Below are 15,998 nucleotides of genomic sequence, written 5' to 3'. Positions count from 1 at the left end.
TTAGGGCAGTGAAGTGGTTTTCGGGCAGTGTAGGGGTCGTGCTGGGGCTGGTGGTTCAGGGTTTAGGGAAGAGCAGTGGTGTTTGGGCAGTGTAAGGGATCGTGCTCGGGCTGGTGTTTCAGGGTTCAGGGCAGAGCAGTAGTGTGTGGGCAGAGTAGGGGTCATGCTGGGGGTGGTGTTTCAGGGTTTAGGGCAGAGCAGTAGTGTGTGGGCAGAGTAGGGGTCATGCTGGGGGTGGTGTTACAGGGTTTAGGGCAAACCAGTGGTGTTCGCGCAGTGTAGAGGGTCGTGCTGGGGGTGGTGTTTCAGGGTATAGGGCAGTGCAGTGGTGTTCGGGCAGTGTAGGGAGTCGTGCAGAGGGTGGTGTTTCAGTGTTTAGGGCAGTGGAGTGGTGTTCGGGCAGTGTAGGGGGTCTTGCTGGGGGTGTTGTTTCAGGGTTTAGGGCAGTGCAGTGGTGTTCGGGCAGTGTATGGGGTCGTGCTGGGGTTGGTGTTTCAGGGTTTAGCGCAGGGCAGTGGTGTTCGGGCAGTGTAGGGGGTCATGCTCGGGGTGGTGATTCAGGGTTTAGGGCAGTGCAGTGTTGTTCGGGCAGTGTAGGGGGTCATGCTTGGGGTGGTGTTTCAGGGTTTAGGGCAGTGTAGGGGGACTTGCTAGGGGTGGTGTTTCAGGGTTTAGGGCAGTGCAGTGGTGTTCAGGCACTGTATGGGGTCTTGCTGGGGGTTGTGTTTCAGTGTTTACGGCAGTGCAGTGGTGTTCGATCAGTGTAGGGGGTCGTGCTGGGGGTGGTGTTTTAGGGTTTAGGGCAGTGCAGTGGTGTTCGGGTAGTGTAGGGGGTCGTGCTGGGGGTGGTGTTTCAGGGTTTAGGGCAGTGCAGTGGTGTTCGGGCAGTGTAGGGGGGTCGTGCTGGGGCTGGTGTTTCGGGGTTTATAGCAGTGCAGTGGTGTTTGGGCAGTGTAGGGAGTCATGCTGGGGTGGTGTTTCGGGGTTTAGGGCAGTGGTGTTCGGGCAGTGTAGGGGGTCTTGCTGGGGGTGGTGTTTCAGGGTTTAGGGCAGTGCAGTGGTGTTCGGGCAGTGTAGGGGTTGTGCTGGGGCTGGTGTTGCAGGATTTACGGCAGAGCAGTGGTGTTCGTCCAGTTTAGGGGGTCGTGCTGGGGGTGGTGTTTCAGGGTTTAGGACAGTGCACCGGTTTTTGGGCAGTGTAGAGGGTCGTGCTGGGGTAGTGTTTTAGGGTTTAGGGCAGTGCAGTGGTGTTCGGGCAGTGTAGGGGGTCGTGCTGGGATGGTGTTTCAGGGTTTAGGGCAGCGCAGTGGTGTTTGGACAGTGTAGGGGGTCGAGCTGAGGCTGGAGTTTCAGGGTTTAGGGCAGTGCAGTGGTGTTTCGGCAGTGTAGAGGGTCTTGCTGGGGGTGGTGTTTCAGGGTCTAGGACAGTGCAGTGGTATTCGGGCAGTGTAGGGGGTCGTGCTGGGGCTGGTGTTTCAGGGTTTAGGGCAGTGCAGTGGTGTTTCGGCAGTGTAGAGGGTCTTGCTGGGGGTAGTGTCTTAGGGTTTAGGGCAGTGCAGTGGTGTTCGGGCAGTGTAGGGGGTCGTGCTGGGGCTGGTGTTTCAGGGTTTAGGGCAGTGCAGTGGTGTTCGGGCAGTGTAGGGGTCGTGGTGGGGCTGGTGTTTCAGGGTTTAGGGCAGTGCAGTGGTGTTCGGGCAGTGTAGGGGGTTGTGCTGGGGCTGGTGTTTCAGGGTTTAGGGCAGTGGTGTTCGGGCAGTGTAGGGGGGTCTTGCTGGGGGTGATGTTTCAGGCTTTAGGGCAGTGGTGTTCGGGAAGTGTAGGGGGTCTTGCTGGGGGTAGTGTTTCAGGGTTTAGGGCAGTGCAGTGGTGTTCGGGCAGTGTAGGGGGTCATGGTGGGGGTGGTGTTTCAGGCTTTAGGGCAGTGGTGTTTGGGCAGGGTAGGGGGTTGTGCTGGGGCTGGTGTTTCATGGTTTAGGGCAGTGCAGTGGTGTTCGGGCAGTGTAGGGGGTCGTGCTGGGGCTAGTGATCAGGGTTTAGGGCAGTGAAGTGGTTTTCGGGCAGTGTAGGGGTCGTGCTGGGGCTGGTGTTTCAGGGTTTAGGGAAGAGCAGTGGTGTTTGGGCAGTGTAAGGGATCGTGCTTGGGCTGGTGTTTCAGGGTTCAGGGCAGAGCAGTAGTGTGTGGGCAGAGTAGGGGTCATGCTGGGGGTGGTGTTTCAGGGTTTAGGGCAGAGCAGTAGTGTGTGGGCAGAGTAGGGGTCATGCTGGGGGTGGTGTTACAGGGTTTAGGGCAAACCAGTGGTGTTCGCGCAGTATAGAGGGTCGTGCTGGGGGTAGTGTTTCAGGGTTTAGGGCAGTGCAGTGGTGTTCGGGCAGTGTAGGGGGTCGTGCTGGGGTTGGTGATTCAGGGTTTAGGGCAATGCAGTGTTGTTCGGGCAGTGTAGGGGGTCATACTTGGGGTGGTGTTTCAGGGTTTAGGGCAGTGCAGTGGTGTTCGGGCAAAGTAGGGAGTCTTGCTGGGGGTGGTGTTTCAGGGTTTACGGCAGTGCAGTGGTGTTAGAGCAGTGTAGGGGGTCGTTTTGGGGGTGGTTTAGGGCAGTGCAGTGGTGTTCGGGCAGTGTAGGGGGTCGTGCTGGGGGTGGTGTTTCAGGGTTTAGGGCAGTGCAGTGGTGTTCGGGCAGTGTATGGGGTCTTGTTGGGGGGTAGTGTTTCAGGGAATAGTGCAGTGTTGTTCAGGCAGTGTAGGGGGTCGTGCTGGGACTGGTGTTTCAGGGTTTAGGGCAGGGCAGTGGTGTTCGGGCAGTGTAGGAGGTCGTGCAGGGGGTGGTGTTTCAGGGTTTAGGGCAGGGCAGTGGTGTTCGGGCAGCGTAGGGGGACTTGCAGGGGTTGGTGTTTCAGGGTTTAGGGCAGTGGTGTTCGGGCAGTGTAGGGGCTCTCACTGGGGTGGTGTTTCAGGGTCTAGGGCAGTGCAGTGGTGTTTGGGCAGTGTAGGGGGTCTTGCTGGGGGTGGTGTTTCAGGGTTTAGGGTAGTGCAGTGGTGTTTGGGCAGTGTATGGGGTCGTGCCGGGGGTGGTGATTCAGGGTTTAGGGCAGTGCAGTGTTTGGGCAGTGTAGGGGGTCATGCTTGGGGTGATGTTTCAGGGTTTAGGGCAGTGTAGGGGGTTTTGCTGGGGGTGGTGTTTCAGGGTTTAGGGCAGTGCAGTGGTGTTCGGGCAGTGTAGGGGGTCTTGCTGGGGGTGGTGTTTCAGGGTTTACGGCAGAGCAGTGGTGTTCGAGCAGTGTAGGGGGTCGTTTTGGGGGTGGTTTAGGGTTTAGGGCAGTGCAGTGGTGTTCGGGCAGTGTAGGGGGTCATGCTGGGGGTGGTGTTTCAGGGTTTAGGGCAGTGCAGTGGTGTTCGGACAGTGTAGGGGGTCGTGCTGGGGGTGCTGTTTCAGGGTTTAGGACAGTGCAGTGGTGTTAGGGCAGTGTAGGGGGTCTTGCTGGGGGTCGTGTTTCAGGGGTTAGGGCAGGGGGGTTCGGGCATTGTAGGGGGTTGTGCAGGGGGTGGTGTTTTGGGGTTAAGGGCAGTGGTGTTCAGGCAGTGTACGGGGTCTTGCTGGGGGTGGTGTTTCAGGGTTTAGGGCAGTGGTGTTCGGGCAGAGTAGGGGGTCGTTCTGGGGCTGGTGTTTCAGGGTTTAGGGCAGGGCAGTGGTTTTCGGGCAGTGTAGGGGGTCTTGCAGGGGGTGGCGTTTCAGGGTTTAGGGCAGTGGTGTTCGGGCAGAGTAGGGGGTCGTTCTGGGGCTGGTGTTTCAGGGTTTAGGGCAGAGCAGTGGTCTTCGCGCAGTGTAGGGTGTCGTGCTGGGGCTGGTGTTTTAGGGTTTAGGGCAGTGCAGTGGTGTTCGGGCAGTGTAGGGGGTTGTGCTGGGGCTGGTTTTTCAGGGTTTATGGCAGTGCAGTGGTGTTCGGGCAGTGTAGGGGGTCGTGCTGGGGTTGGTGTTTCAGGGTTTAGGGCAGTGATGTTCGGGCAGTGTAGGGGGTCGTGCTGGGGGTGATGTTTTGGGGTTAAGGGCAGTGTCTTTCAGGCAGTGTACGGGGTCTTGCTGGGGGTGGTGTTTCAGGGTTTAGGGCAGTGCAGTGGTGTTCGGCCAGTGTACGGGGTCGTGCTGGGGTGGTGTTTCAGGGTTTAGGGCAGGGCAGTAGTGTTCAGGCAGTGTAGGGGTCGTGCTGGGGTTGGTGATTCACGGTTTAGGGCAATGCAGTGTTGTTCGGGCAGTGTAGGGGGTCATACTTGGGGTGGTGTTTCAGGGTTTAGGGCAGTGTAGGGGGTTTTGCTGGGGGTGGTGTTTCAGGGTTTAGGGCAGTGCAGTGGTGTTCGGGCAGTGTAGGGGTCGTGTTTTAGGGTTCACGGCAGTGCAGTGGTGTTCGAGCAGTGTAGGGGGTCGTTTTGGGGGTGGTTTAGGGTTTAGGGCAGTGCAGTTGTGTTCGGGCAGTGAAGGGGGTCGTGCTGGGGGTGGTGTTTCAGGGTTTAGGGCAGTGCAGTGGTGTTCGGGCAGTGTATGGGGTCTTGTTGGGGGCTGGTGTTTCAGGGTTTAGTGCAGTGTTGTTCTGGCAGTGTAGAGGGTCGTGCTGGGACTGGTGTTGTAGGGTTTAGGGCAGAGCAGTAGTGTGTGGGCAGAGTAGGGGGTCATGCTGGGGGTGGTGTTACAGGGTTTAGGGCAAAGCAGTGGTGTTCGCGCAGTGTAGGGGTCGTGCTGGGGGTGGTGTTTCAGGGTATAGGGCAGTGCAGTGGTGTTCGGGCAGTGTAGGAGGTCGTGCAGGGGGTGGTGTTTCAGGGTTTAGGGCAGGGCAGTGGTGTTCGGGCAGTGTAGGAGGTCGTGCAGGGGGTGGTGTTTCAGGATTTAGGGCAGGGCAGTGGTGTTCAGGCAGTGTAGGGGTCATGCTGGGGGTGGTGTTTCAGGCTTTAGGGCAGTGGTGTTCGGGCAGTGTAGGGGGTCGTTCTGGGGCTGGTGTTTCAGGATTTAGGGCAGTGCCATGGTCTTCGGGCAGTGTAGGGGGCTGTGCTGGGGCTGGTTTTTCAGGGTTTACGGCAGTGCAGTGGTGTTCGGTCAGTGTAGGGGGTCGTGCTGGGGATGGTGTTTCAGGGTTTAGGGCAGTGATGTTCGGGCAGTGTAGGGGGTCGTGCTGGGGGTGATGTTTCGGGGTTTAGGGCAGTGGTGTTCAGGCAGTGTACGGGGTCTTGCTGAGGGTGGTGTTTTAGGGTTTAGGGCAGTGCAGTGGTGTTCGGGCAGTGTAGGGGGTCTTGCTGGGGGTGTTGTTTCAGGGTTTAGGGCAGTGCAGTGGTGTTCGGCCAGTGTACGGGGTCGTGCTGGGGTTGGTGTTTCAGGGTTTAGCGCAGGGCAGTGGTGTTCGGGCAGTGTAGGGGGTCATGCTGGGGGTAGTGTTTCAGGGTTTAGGGCAGTGCAGTGGTGTTCGGGAAGTTTAGGGGGTCATGCTGGGGTTGGTGATTCAGGGTTTAGGGCAATGCAGTGTTGTTCGGGCAGTGTAGGGGGTCATACTTGGGGTGGTGTTTCAGGGTTTAGGGCAGTGCAGTGGTGTTCGGGCAAAGTAGGGAGTCTTGCTGGGGATGGTGTTTCAGGGTTTATGGCAGTGCAGTGGTGTTAGAGCAGAGTAGGGGGTCGTTTTGGGGGTGGTTTAGGGCAGTGCAGTGGTGTTCGGGCAGTGTAGGGGGTCGTGCAGGGGGTGGTGTTTCAGGGTATAGGGCAGAGCAGTGGTGTTCAGGCAGTGTAGGGGGTCGTGCAAGGGGTGGTATTTCAGGGTTTAGGGCAGTGCAGTGGTGTTCGGGCAGTGTAGGGGTCATGCTGGGGGTGGTGTTTCAGGCTTTAGGGCAGTGGTGTTCGGGCAGTGTAGGGGGTCGTTCTGGGGCTGGTGTTTCAGGATTTAGGGCAGTGCCATGGTCTTCGGGCAGTGTAGGGGTCTGTGCTGGGGCAGGTTTTTCAGGGTTTACGGCAGTGCAGTGGTGTTCGGTCAGTGTAGGGGGTCGTGCTGGGGATGGTGTTTCAGGGTTTAGGGCAGTGATGTTCGGGCAGTGTAGGGGGTCGTGCTGGGGGTGATGTTTCGGGGTTTAGGGCAGTGGTGTTCAGGCAGTGTACGGGGTCTTGCTGAGGGTGGTGTTTCAGGGTTTAGGGCAGTGCAGTGGTGTTCGGGCAGTGTAGGGGGTCTTGCTGGGGGTGGTGTTTCAGGGTTTAGGGCAGTGCAGTGGTGTTCGGCCAGTGTACGGGGTCGTGCTGGGGTTGGTGTTTCAGGGTTTAGCGCAGGGCAGTGGTGTTCGGGCAGTGTAGGGGGTTGTGCTGGGGGTGGTGTTTCAGGGTTTAGGGCAGTGCAGTGGTGTTCGGGCAGTGTAGGGGGTCGTGCTGGGGTTGGTGATTCAGGGTTTAGGGCAATGCAGTGTTGTTCGGGCAGTGTAGGGGGTCATACTTGGGGTGGTGTTTCAGGGTTTAGGGCAGTGCAGTGGTGTTCGGGCAAAGTAGGGAGTCTTGCTGGGGGTGGTGTTTCAGGGTTTACGGCAGTGCAGTGGTGTTAGAGCAGTGTAGGGGGTCGTTTTGGAGGTGGTTTAGGGCAGTGCAGTGGTGTTCGGGCATTGTAGGGGGTCGTGCTGGGGGTGGTGTTTCAGGGTTTAGGGCAGTGCAGTGGTGTTCGGGCAGTGTATGGGGTCTTGTTGGGGGTGGTGTTTCAGGGTTTAGTGCAGTGTTGTTCAGGCAGTGTAGGGGGTCGTGCTGGGACTGGTGTTTCAGGGTTTAGGGCAGAGCAGTAGTGTGTGGGCAGAGTAGGGGGTCGTGCTGGGGGTGGTGTTACAGGGTTTAGGGCAAAGCAGTGGTGTTCGCGCAGTGTAGGGGGTCGTGCTGGGGGTGGTGTTTCAGGGTATAGGGCAGTGCAGTGGTGTTCGGGCAGTGTAGGAGGTCATGCAGGGGGTGGTGTTTCCGGGGTTAGGGCAGGGCAGTGGTGTTCGGGCAGTGTAGGAGGTCGTGCAGGGGGTGGTGTTTCAGGGTTTAGGGCAGGGCAGTGGTGTTCGGGTAGCGTAGGGGGACTTGCAGGGGGTGGTGTTTCAGGGTTTAGGGCAGTGGTGTTTGGGCAGTGTAGGGGGTCTCGCTGGGGGTGGTGTTTCAGGGTTTAGGGTAGTGCAGTGGTGTTCGGGCAGTGTAGGGGGTCTCGCTGGGGTGGTGTTTCAGGGTCTAGGGCAGTGCAGTGGTGTTTGGGCAGTGTAGGGGGTCTCGCTGGGGGTGGTGTTTCAGGGTTTAGGGTAGTGCAGTGGTGTTCAGGCAGTGTATGGGGTCGTGCCGGGGGTGGTGATTCAGGGTTTAGGGCAGTGCAGTGTTTGGGCAGTGTAGGGGGTCATGCTTGGGGTGGTGTTTCAGGGTTTAGGGCAGTGTAGGGGGTTTTGCTGGGGGTGGTGTTTCAGGGTTTAGGGCAGTGCAGTGGTGTTCGGGCAGTGTAGGGGGTCTTGCTGGGGGTGGTGTTTCAGGGTTTACGGCAGAGCAGTGGTGTTCGAGCAGTGTAGGGGGTCGTTTTGGGGGTGGTTTAGGGTTTAGGGCAGTGCAGTGGTGTTCGGGCAGTGTAGGGGGTCATGCTGGGGGTGGTGTTTCAGGGTTTAGGGCAGTGCAGTGGTGTTCGGGCAGTGTAGGGGGTCGTGCTGGGGGTGCTGTTTCAGGGTTTAGGACAGTGCAGTGGTGTTAGGGCAGTGTAGGGGGTCTTGCTGGGGGTCGTGATTCAGGGGTTAGGGCAGGGGGGTTTGGGCATTGTAGGGGGTTGTGCAGGGGTGGTGTTTTGGGGTTAAGGGCAGTGGTGTTCAGGCAGTGTACGGGGTCTTGCTGGGGGTGGTGTTTCAGGGTTTAGGGCAGTGGTGTTCGGGCAGAGTAGGGGGTCGTTCTGGGGCTGGTGTTTCAGGGTTTAGGGCAGGGCAGTGGTTTTCGGGCAGTGTAGGGGGTCTTGCAGGGGGTGGTGTTTCAGGGTTTAGGGCAGTGGTGTTCGGGCAGAGTAGGGGGTCGTTCTGGGGCTGGTGTTTCAGGATTTAGGGCAGAGCAGTGGTCTTCGGGCAGTGTAGGGTGTCGTGCTGGGGCTGGTGTTTTAGGGTTTAGGGCAGTGCAGTGGTGTTCGGGCAGTGTAGGGGGTTGTGCTGGGGTTGGAGTTTCAGGGTTTAGGGCAGTGATGTTCGGGCAGTGTAGGGGGTCGTGCTGGGGGTGATGTTTTGGGGTTAAGGGCAGTGTCTTTCAGGCAGTGTACGGGGTCTTGCTGGGGGTGGTGTTTCAGGGTTTAGGGCAGTGCAGTGGTGTTCGGCCAGTGTACGGGGTCGTGCTGGGGTGGTGTTTCAGGGTTTAGGGCAGGGCAGTAGTGTTCAGGCAGTGTAGGGGGTCGTGCTGGGGTTGGTGATTCAGGGTTTAGGGCAATGCAGTGTTGTTTGGGTAGTGTAGGGGGTCATACTTGGGGTGGTGTTTCAGGGTTTAGGGCAGTGTAGGGGGTTTTGCTGGGGGTGGTGTTTCAGGGTTTAGGGCAGTGCAGTGGTGTTCGCGCAGTGTAGGAGGTCGTGTTTTAGGGTTCACGGCAGTGCAGTGGTGTTCGAGCAGTGTAGGGGGTCGTTTTGGGGTGGTTTAGGGTTTAGGGCAGTGCAGTTGTGTTCGGGCAGTGTAGGGGGTCATGCTGGGGGTGGTGTTTCAGGGTTTAGGGCAGTGCAGTGGTGTTCGGGCAGTGTATGGGGTCTTGTTGGGGGCTGGTGTTTCAGGGTTTAGTGCAGTGTTGTTCGGGCAGTGTAGAGGGTCGTGCTGGGACTGGTGTTTTAGGGTTTAGGGCAGAGCAGTAGTGTGTGGGCAGAGTAGGGGGTCGTGCTGGGGGTGGTGTTACAGGGTATAGGGCAGTGCAGTGGTGTTCGGGCAGTGTAGGAGGTCATGCAGGGGGTGGTGTTTCAGGGTTTAGGGCAGGGCAGTGGTGTTCAGGCAGTGTAGGAGGTCGTGCAGGGGGTGGTGTTTCAGGATTTAGGGCAGGGCAGTGGTGTTCGGGCAGTGTAGGGGGACTTGCAGGAGGTGGTGTTTCAGGGTTTAGGGCAGTGGTGTTTGGGCAGTGTAAGGGGTCTCACTGGGGGTGGTGTTTCAGGGTTTAGGGTAGTGCAGTGGTGTTCGGGCAGTGTAGGGGGTCTCGCTGGGGGTGGTGTTTCAGGGTTTAGGGCAGTGCAGTGGTGTTTGGGCAGTGTAGGGGGTCTTGCTGGGGGTGGTGTTTCAGGGTTTAGGGTAGTGCAGTGGTGTTTGGGCAGTGTATGGGGTCGTGCCGGGGGTGGTGTTTCAGGGTTTAGGGCAGTGCAGTGGTGTTCGGGCAGTGTAGGGGGTCGTGCTGGGGGTGGTGATTCAGGGTTTAGGGCAGTGCAGTATTGTTCGGGCATTGTAGGGGGTCATGCTTGGGGTGGTGTTTCAGGGTTTAGGGCAGTGTAGGGGGTTTTGCTGGGGGTGGTGTTTCAGAGTTTAGGGCAGTGCAGTGGTGTTCGGGCAGTGTAGGGGGTCTTGCTGGGGGTGGTGTTTCAGGGTTTACGGCTGAGCAGTGGTGTTCGAGCAGTGTAGGGGGTCGTTTTGGGGGTGGTTTAGAGTTTAGGGCAGTGCAGTGGTGTTCGGGCAGTGTAGGGGGTCATGCTGGGTGTGGTGTTTCAGGGTTTAGGGCAGTGCAGTGGTGTTCGGGCAGTGTAGGGAGTCGTGCTGGGAGTGCTGTTTCAGGGTTTAGGACAGTGCAGTGGTGTTAGGGCAGTGTAGGGGGTCTTGCTGGGGGTGGTATTTCAGGGGTTAGGCAGTGGTGTTAGGGCATTGTAGGGGTCGTGCAGGGGGTTGTGTTTTGGGGTTAAGGGCAGTGGTGTTCAGGCAGTGTACGGGGTCTTGCTGGGGGTGGTGTTTCAGGGTTTAGGGCAGGGCAGTGGTGTTCGGGCAGTGTAGGGGGTCTTGCAGGGGGTGGTGTTTCAGGGTTTAGGGCAGTGGTGTTCGGGAAGTGTACGGGGTCGTTCTGGGGCTGGTGTTTCAGAATTTAGGGCAGAGCAGTGGTGTTCGGGCAGTGTAGGGTGTCGTGCTGGGGCTGGTGTTTCAGGGTTTAGGGCAGTGCAGTGGTGTTCGGGCAGTGTGGGGGGTTGTGCTGGGGCTGGTTTTTCAGGGTTTATGGCAGTGCAGTGGTGTTCGGGCAGTGTAGGGGGGTCGTGCTGGGGCTGGTGTTTCGGGCAGTGGTGATGGGGCAGTGTAGGGGTCGTGCTGGGGTGGTGTTTCGGGGTTTAGGGCAGTGGTGTTCGGGCAGTGTAGGGGGTCATGCTTGGGGTGGTGTTTAAGGGTTTAGGGCAGTGTAGGAGGTCTTGCTGGGGCTGGTGTTTCAGGGTTTAGGGCAGTGCAGTGGTGTTCGGGCAGTGTAGGGGTCATGCTGGGGGTGGTGTTTCAGGATTTACGGCAGTGCAGTGGTGTTCGGGCAGTGTAGGGGGGTCGTGCTGCGGCTGGTGTTTCGGGCAGTGGTGATGGGGCAGTGTAGGGGGTCGTGCTGGGGTGGTGTTTCGGGGTTTAGGGCAGTGGTGTTCGGGCAGTGTAGGGGGTCGTGCTTGGGATGGTCTTTCAGGGTTTAAGGCACTGCAGTGGTGTTCGGGCAGTCTAGGGGGTCGTGCTGGGGGTGGTGTTTAAGGGTTCAGGGCAGTGCAGTGGTGTTCGGGCAGTGTACAACGTCGTGCTGGGGGTGGTGTTTCAGGGTTTAGGGCAGTGCAGTGGTGTTCGGGCAGTGTAGGGGGTCATGCTGGGTGTGGTGTTTCAGGGTATAGGGCAGTGCAGTGGTGTTCGGGCAGTGTAGGGTCGTGCAGGGGGTGGTGTTTCAGGGGTTAGGGCAGTGGTGTTCGGGCAGTGTAGGGGGTCGTGCAGGGGGTGGTGTTTCAGGGTTTAGGGCAGGGCAGTGGTGTTCGGGCAGTGTAGGGGGTCATGCTGGGGGTGGTGTTTCAGGGTATAGGGCAGTGCAGTGGTGTTCGGGCAGTGTAGGGTCGTGCAGGGGGTGGTGTTTCAGGGGTTAGGGCAGTGGTGTTCGGGCAGTGTAGGGGGTCATGCAGGGGGTGGTGTTTCAGGGTTTAGGGCAGGGCAGTGGTGTTCGGGCAGTGTAGGGGGTCTTGCAGAGGGTGGTGTTTCAGGGTTTAGGGCAGTGGTGTTCGGGCAGTGTAGGGGGTCATGCTGGGGGTGGTGTTTCAGGCTTTAGGGCAATGGTGTTCGGGCAGTGTAGGGGGTCGTGGTGGGGGTGGTGTTTCAAGGTTTAGGGTAGTGCAGTGGTATTCGGGAAGTATAGGGGGTCGTGCTGGGGCTGGTGTTTCAAGGTTTAGTGCAGTGGTGTTCGGGCAGTGTAGGGGGTCTTGTTGGAGTGTGGTGTTTCAGGGTTTAGTGCAGTGTTGTTCGGCTAATGTAGGGGGTCGTGCTGGGACTGGTGTTTCAGGGTTTAGGGCAAAGCAGTGATGTTCACGCAGTGTAGGGGGTCGTGCTGGGGGTGGTGTGTCAGGGCATAGGGCAGTGCAGTGGTGTTCCGGCAGTGTAGGGGGTCGTGCAGGGGGTGGTGTTTCAGGGTATAGGGCAGTGCAGTGGTGTTCGGGCAGTGTAGGGGGTCGTGCAGGGGGTGGTATTTCAGGGATTAGGGCAGTGCAGTGGTGTTCAGGCAGTGTAGGGGGTCATGCTGGGGGTGGTGTTTCAGGATTTAGGGCAGTGCCATGGTCTTCGGGCAGTGTAGGGGGATGTGCTGGGGCTGGTTTTTCAGGGTTTACGGCAGTGCAGTGGTGTTCGGGCAGTGTAGGGGGTCGTGCTGGGGATGGTGTTTCAGGGTTTAGGTCAGTGATGTTCGGGCAGTGTAGGGGGTCGTGCTGGGGGTGATGTTTCGGGGTTCAGGGCAGTGGTGTTCAGGCAGTGTACGGGGTCTTGCTGGGGGTGGTGTTTCAGGGTTTAGGGCAGTGCAGTGGTGTTCGGGCAGTGTACGGGGTCGTGCTGGGGGTGGTGTTTCAGGATTTAGGGCAGTGCCATGGTCTTCGGGCAGTGTAGGGGGATGTGCTGGGGCTGGTTTTTCAGGGTTTACGGCAGTGCAGTGGTGTTCGGGCAGTGTAGGGGGTCGTGCTGGGGATGGTGTTTCAGGGTTTAGGTCAGTGATGTTCGGGCAGTGTAGGGGGTCGTGCTGGGGGTGATGATTCGGGGTTCAGGGCAGTGGTGTTCAGGCAGTGTACGGGGTCTTGCTGGGGGTGGTGTTTCAGGGTTTAGGGCAGTGCAGTGGTGTTCGGGCAGTGTACGGGGTCGTGCTGGGGTTGGTGTTTCAGGGTTTAGCGCAGGGCAGTGGTGTTCGGGCAGTGTAGGGGTCGTGCTCGGGTGGTGATTCAGGGTTTAGGGCAGTGCAGTGTTGTTCGGGCAGTGTAGGGGGTCATGCTTGGGGTGGTGTTTCAGGGTTTAGGGCAGTGTAGGGGGACTTGCTAGGGGTGGTGTTTCAGGGTTTAGGGCAGTGCAGTGGTGTTCGGGCACTGTATGGGGTCTTGCTGGGGGTTGTGTTTCAGTGTTTACGGCAGTGCAGTGGTGTTCGAGCAGTGTAGGGGGTCGTGCTGGGGGTGGTGTTTTAGGGTTTAGGGCAGTGCAGTGGTGTTCGGGTAGTGTAGGGGGTCGTGCTGGGGGTGGTGTTTCAGGGTTTAGGGCAGTGCAGTGGTGTTCGGGCAGTGTAGGGGGGTCGTGCTGGGGCTGGTGTTTCGGGGTTTAGGGCAGTGGTGTTTGGGCAGTGTAGGGAGTCATGCTGGGGTGGTGTTTTGGGGTTTAGGGCAGTGGTGTTCGGGCAGTGTAGGGGGTCTTGCTGGGGGTGGTGTTTCAGGGTTTAGGGCAGTGCAGTGGTGTTCGGGCAGTGTAGGGGTCGTGCTGGGGCTGGTGTTGCAGGATTTACGGCAGAGCAGTGGTGTTCGTCCAGTTTAGGGGGTCGTGCTGGGGGTGGTGTTTCAGGGTTTATGTTAGACCTGGCACCATTGGCGTGGGTCACCCTTCCATTTTTGTCTGTGCCTCAATGTGTTTTTGTGTTGATGTTAGCTGCTCAGGGCACTGTGCCACTGCCATCCAGTGCCACAGTGCAAGTGCTCTCTATGGTAAAATGTATTATGTGAATTGACTTCCACGTTTGGTTTATTTGGTTTACTATCAGTCCCTAGTAGAGTGCACCAGGGGTGCCAAGGGTTTGTATATCCAAATGCTGCTAGTGGGCTTGCAGCACTGGTTGTGCCACCCACCGAAGCAGCGGGGTAAAATGTGTCTAGGGTCTGCCACTGCAGACCCTGCGCGCGGTCTGGTACCGTCGCGCTGACTGAGCAAGTGTCCCCACTTACCAGTCCCTAAACCTTCCCTTAACTACATGTTAGTCACCCCTCTGGTAGGCCTGAGCGCAGGGTGCATTGTAGGTATAAGGTAGGACATGCCCTGATGGTGTGGCATGTCTTAATAGTGAATTACAGCCATTGTCGTTTTTCACTATTGAAGGCTACCTGCTCTCCATAGGCCAGAATGGGCTGCTGGGATCGCTACACGCTGTGACCCCAGTGGACTCAGAGAGCATGGTAGAAAGTCATGTTTAGTATGCCTGAACTCAGGATAATAAAATACGTCTTTTAGTAAAGGTTATTTTAATATCCTGGGTTTGCAAATGCTACTTTTAGAAAGTTAGCCTTTGCGTGCCTAACCATCTCAGTCTGCCTCTGCTGTGTGTGTGTGTTCTGCCTAGCAACGGTACAGGAGCAGGGCTGGGGGATTCCAGGAGACAGGTTGGCTGCCAGGTGGTGGGTAGGGAGATTACCCCAGGATGGGTGGGAGGAGTGCACCCTGACTCTTGAATAGACCTGTGCTCTGCCACCACAAAGCCGGCGCCGCCCCCTGTGGAGCGGCTGATGTCTCTGCCCTGCTGCTGAAAGGAACAAGCCAAGTCACCACAACAGAGTGCTCCAAAACTGGACTGAGCCAGGCCCAGGCCCCCTGGCGCTAAAGAACAAAAGAATCCCTGTATAAAAGTAGGAGCCTGGCTCCTAAGAAATCAGATCCAGATTGAACCACGAAGGAACTCTGCCCGACTAGAAGGACCTGGAAGAAGCTGAAGGAGGAGTAACTTTCCCTGACCTGAGGGACTGGCCTGCAGTAGGTGCCTTGCTAAGGAAGGAGAGGAAAAAGACTGAAAGAGACTTTTGCACTTTGTTCTTCAACTATCTCCAAGGGCTTGGAAGAAGAGCTTGCCCCCTGAACTGAACCCCAGGACCAGTGGGTTCACCGTGTCTCCGCTCGTCTGAGAATTCGAGCCGTGTGCTTTCTCCCGCCGGAGTGCCCTGCGCACCTTCGCATCCCTCCTAGGGCCGTGACACCCAGAAGCCTGGCCGCCTCCACTCGCCGAGAGCCCCGCTCTACCTGAGTCGCTCTGGACCCACGAGTCTGGCCGTCCCGCTTCCCTGTCACCTGCCTGCTACTGGAGCGCGCTTGGTGCCCTTTCGCCCTCCCGCCGGATTTCTAGTGGGGAAGTGAAATCCAGCCTCGGACGGCCGCCCGTACGTCGTAACGTATCCGGCCGCCCCGCTTCACCTCCCAGCCTGAGTCTGACCGTGCCGCCCTCCGCAGTGACCTCCCGCACAGTCCGTGTCGGAGGCCCTGGGCCGCACCTGTCTACCGAAAGCCGCCCGCTGAATTCTTGATCCGGAAGACCCACGAGGTGCAGAACCTGCATCTCTCCTGAAGACTCGTCCAAGCACATCGCACGTTCCCAGGTACAGTGAACTCTCTATCGGACTCGGGGTCCGCAACGTTCTGATTTCCCCGTATCACTGTACCCTGGGTGCCCTGCGCATCATCGTGACTGGACCGACTCAACCGAGCCCTGTGAAGCGCTCGTGATCGAATAAGTTACCAAAGACAAGAACAGTGCCTAATTATCATCTTGTGGCTTCCATTTCGTAACCGTTATTGATGGTCTTGTACATGCCTGCGTAACAAAGAATCTTTTATATAAAGCATCCGTATTTTTGATACAACTTACGCCTGGTGTCCGTTTGTGGGGGATCATTGTGGTTTACTGTGTGTGATCATAAATGCTTAACTGACTAGCGCCCTGAAGTTTAGCCCTGACTGCTCGCGCCACACTACCTATAGGGTGAGCAGGGGTTGTTCTGAAGGGGTAATTCCCTCGCCCTGAATAGAAGAAGGGACCGCTGCTTGTCACAAGTACCTACCTGTGCCAACCAGAGGTTCCCCATTCTAACATTGGTGGCAGCGGTGGGATTTCGAATTTGCATTTATGATTTACATACAGTGAATTATTGATCACCACGTAGAGCAGACCTATAACGCAGCCACAGATTGAGTGACAGTGGTTGCTAAAGAAAAATCTCCACCTTAAGAAACCATGCCTAGCTCAGTAAACGGAGGCGGAGCGCCCTCTGTATTCTCTGGAGTAGATGACATCGATTGGGAGCCCGAGGCACTGAGGAAGTGCACAAATGATGTCCTGAAGGGATATCTCTCCAAGTACAGAATCAAGCAAAGTGGACTAAGCAACAAGGATCAGTACGTGACAGCACTGAGAGCCTGGCACGAATCAAAGTTCCCAGAGAATGCCCGGGAGGTGATACCCCCCGAAGGTGTGTTTGAGCCTAGCAGAGGCCTGTCGCCAGAGGAGTTGGCCGACAGGAGTGCCGCCCGAGCACACGAGGTGGAGATGGCAAAACTGCAAATGGAGAGAGAAAGGCAGAAACTGGCCATGGAGCATGAGGTAAAAATGAGGGAGTTGGATCTCAAGGCCAGGAGTTTAGACAACTCACCCTCTGGTGGCAGCAATTCAACCGAGTCAAGGGTGCACATTCCTAAAGATGTAGTCAAAGAATATTATAAGCAGGATGATATTGGGCAGTGGTTTAGGGCCTATGAAGTAGCCATGTCCTCCCACCGGGTCCCTGAGAAGGATTGGGGAGCGGGGTTGTGGGGAAGGTTCCTGAGTGAGGGGCGGGA

Source organism: Triturus cristatus, chromosome 1_1 (genome assembly GCF_964204655.1).
Source record: "Triturus cristatus chromosome 1_1, aTriCri1.1, whole genome shotgun sequence".
In the NCBI taxonomy this organism is placed as follows: domain Eukaryota; kingdom Metazoa; phylum Chordata; class Amphibia; order Caudata; family Salamandridae; genus Triturus; species Triturus cristatus.
Note: the sequence above shows the minus strand (reverse complement) of the source record.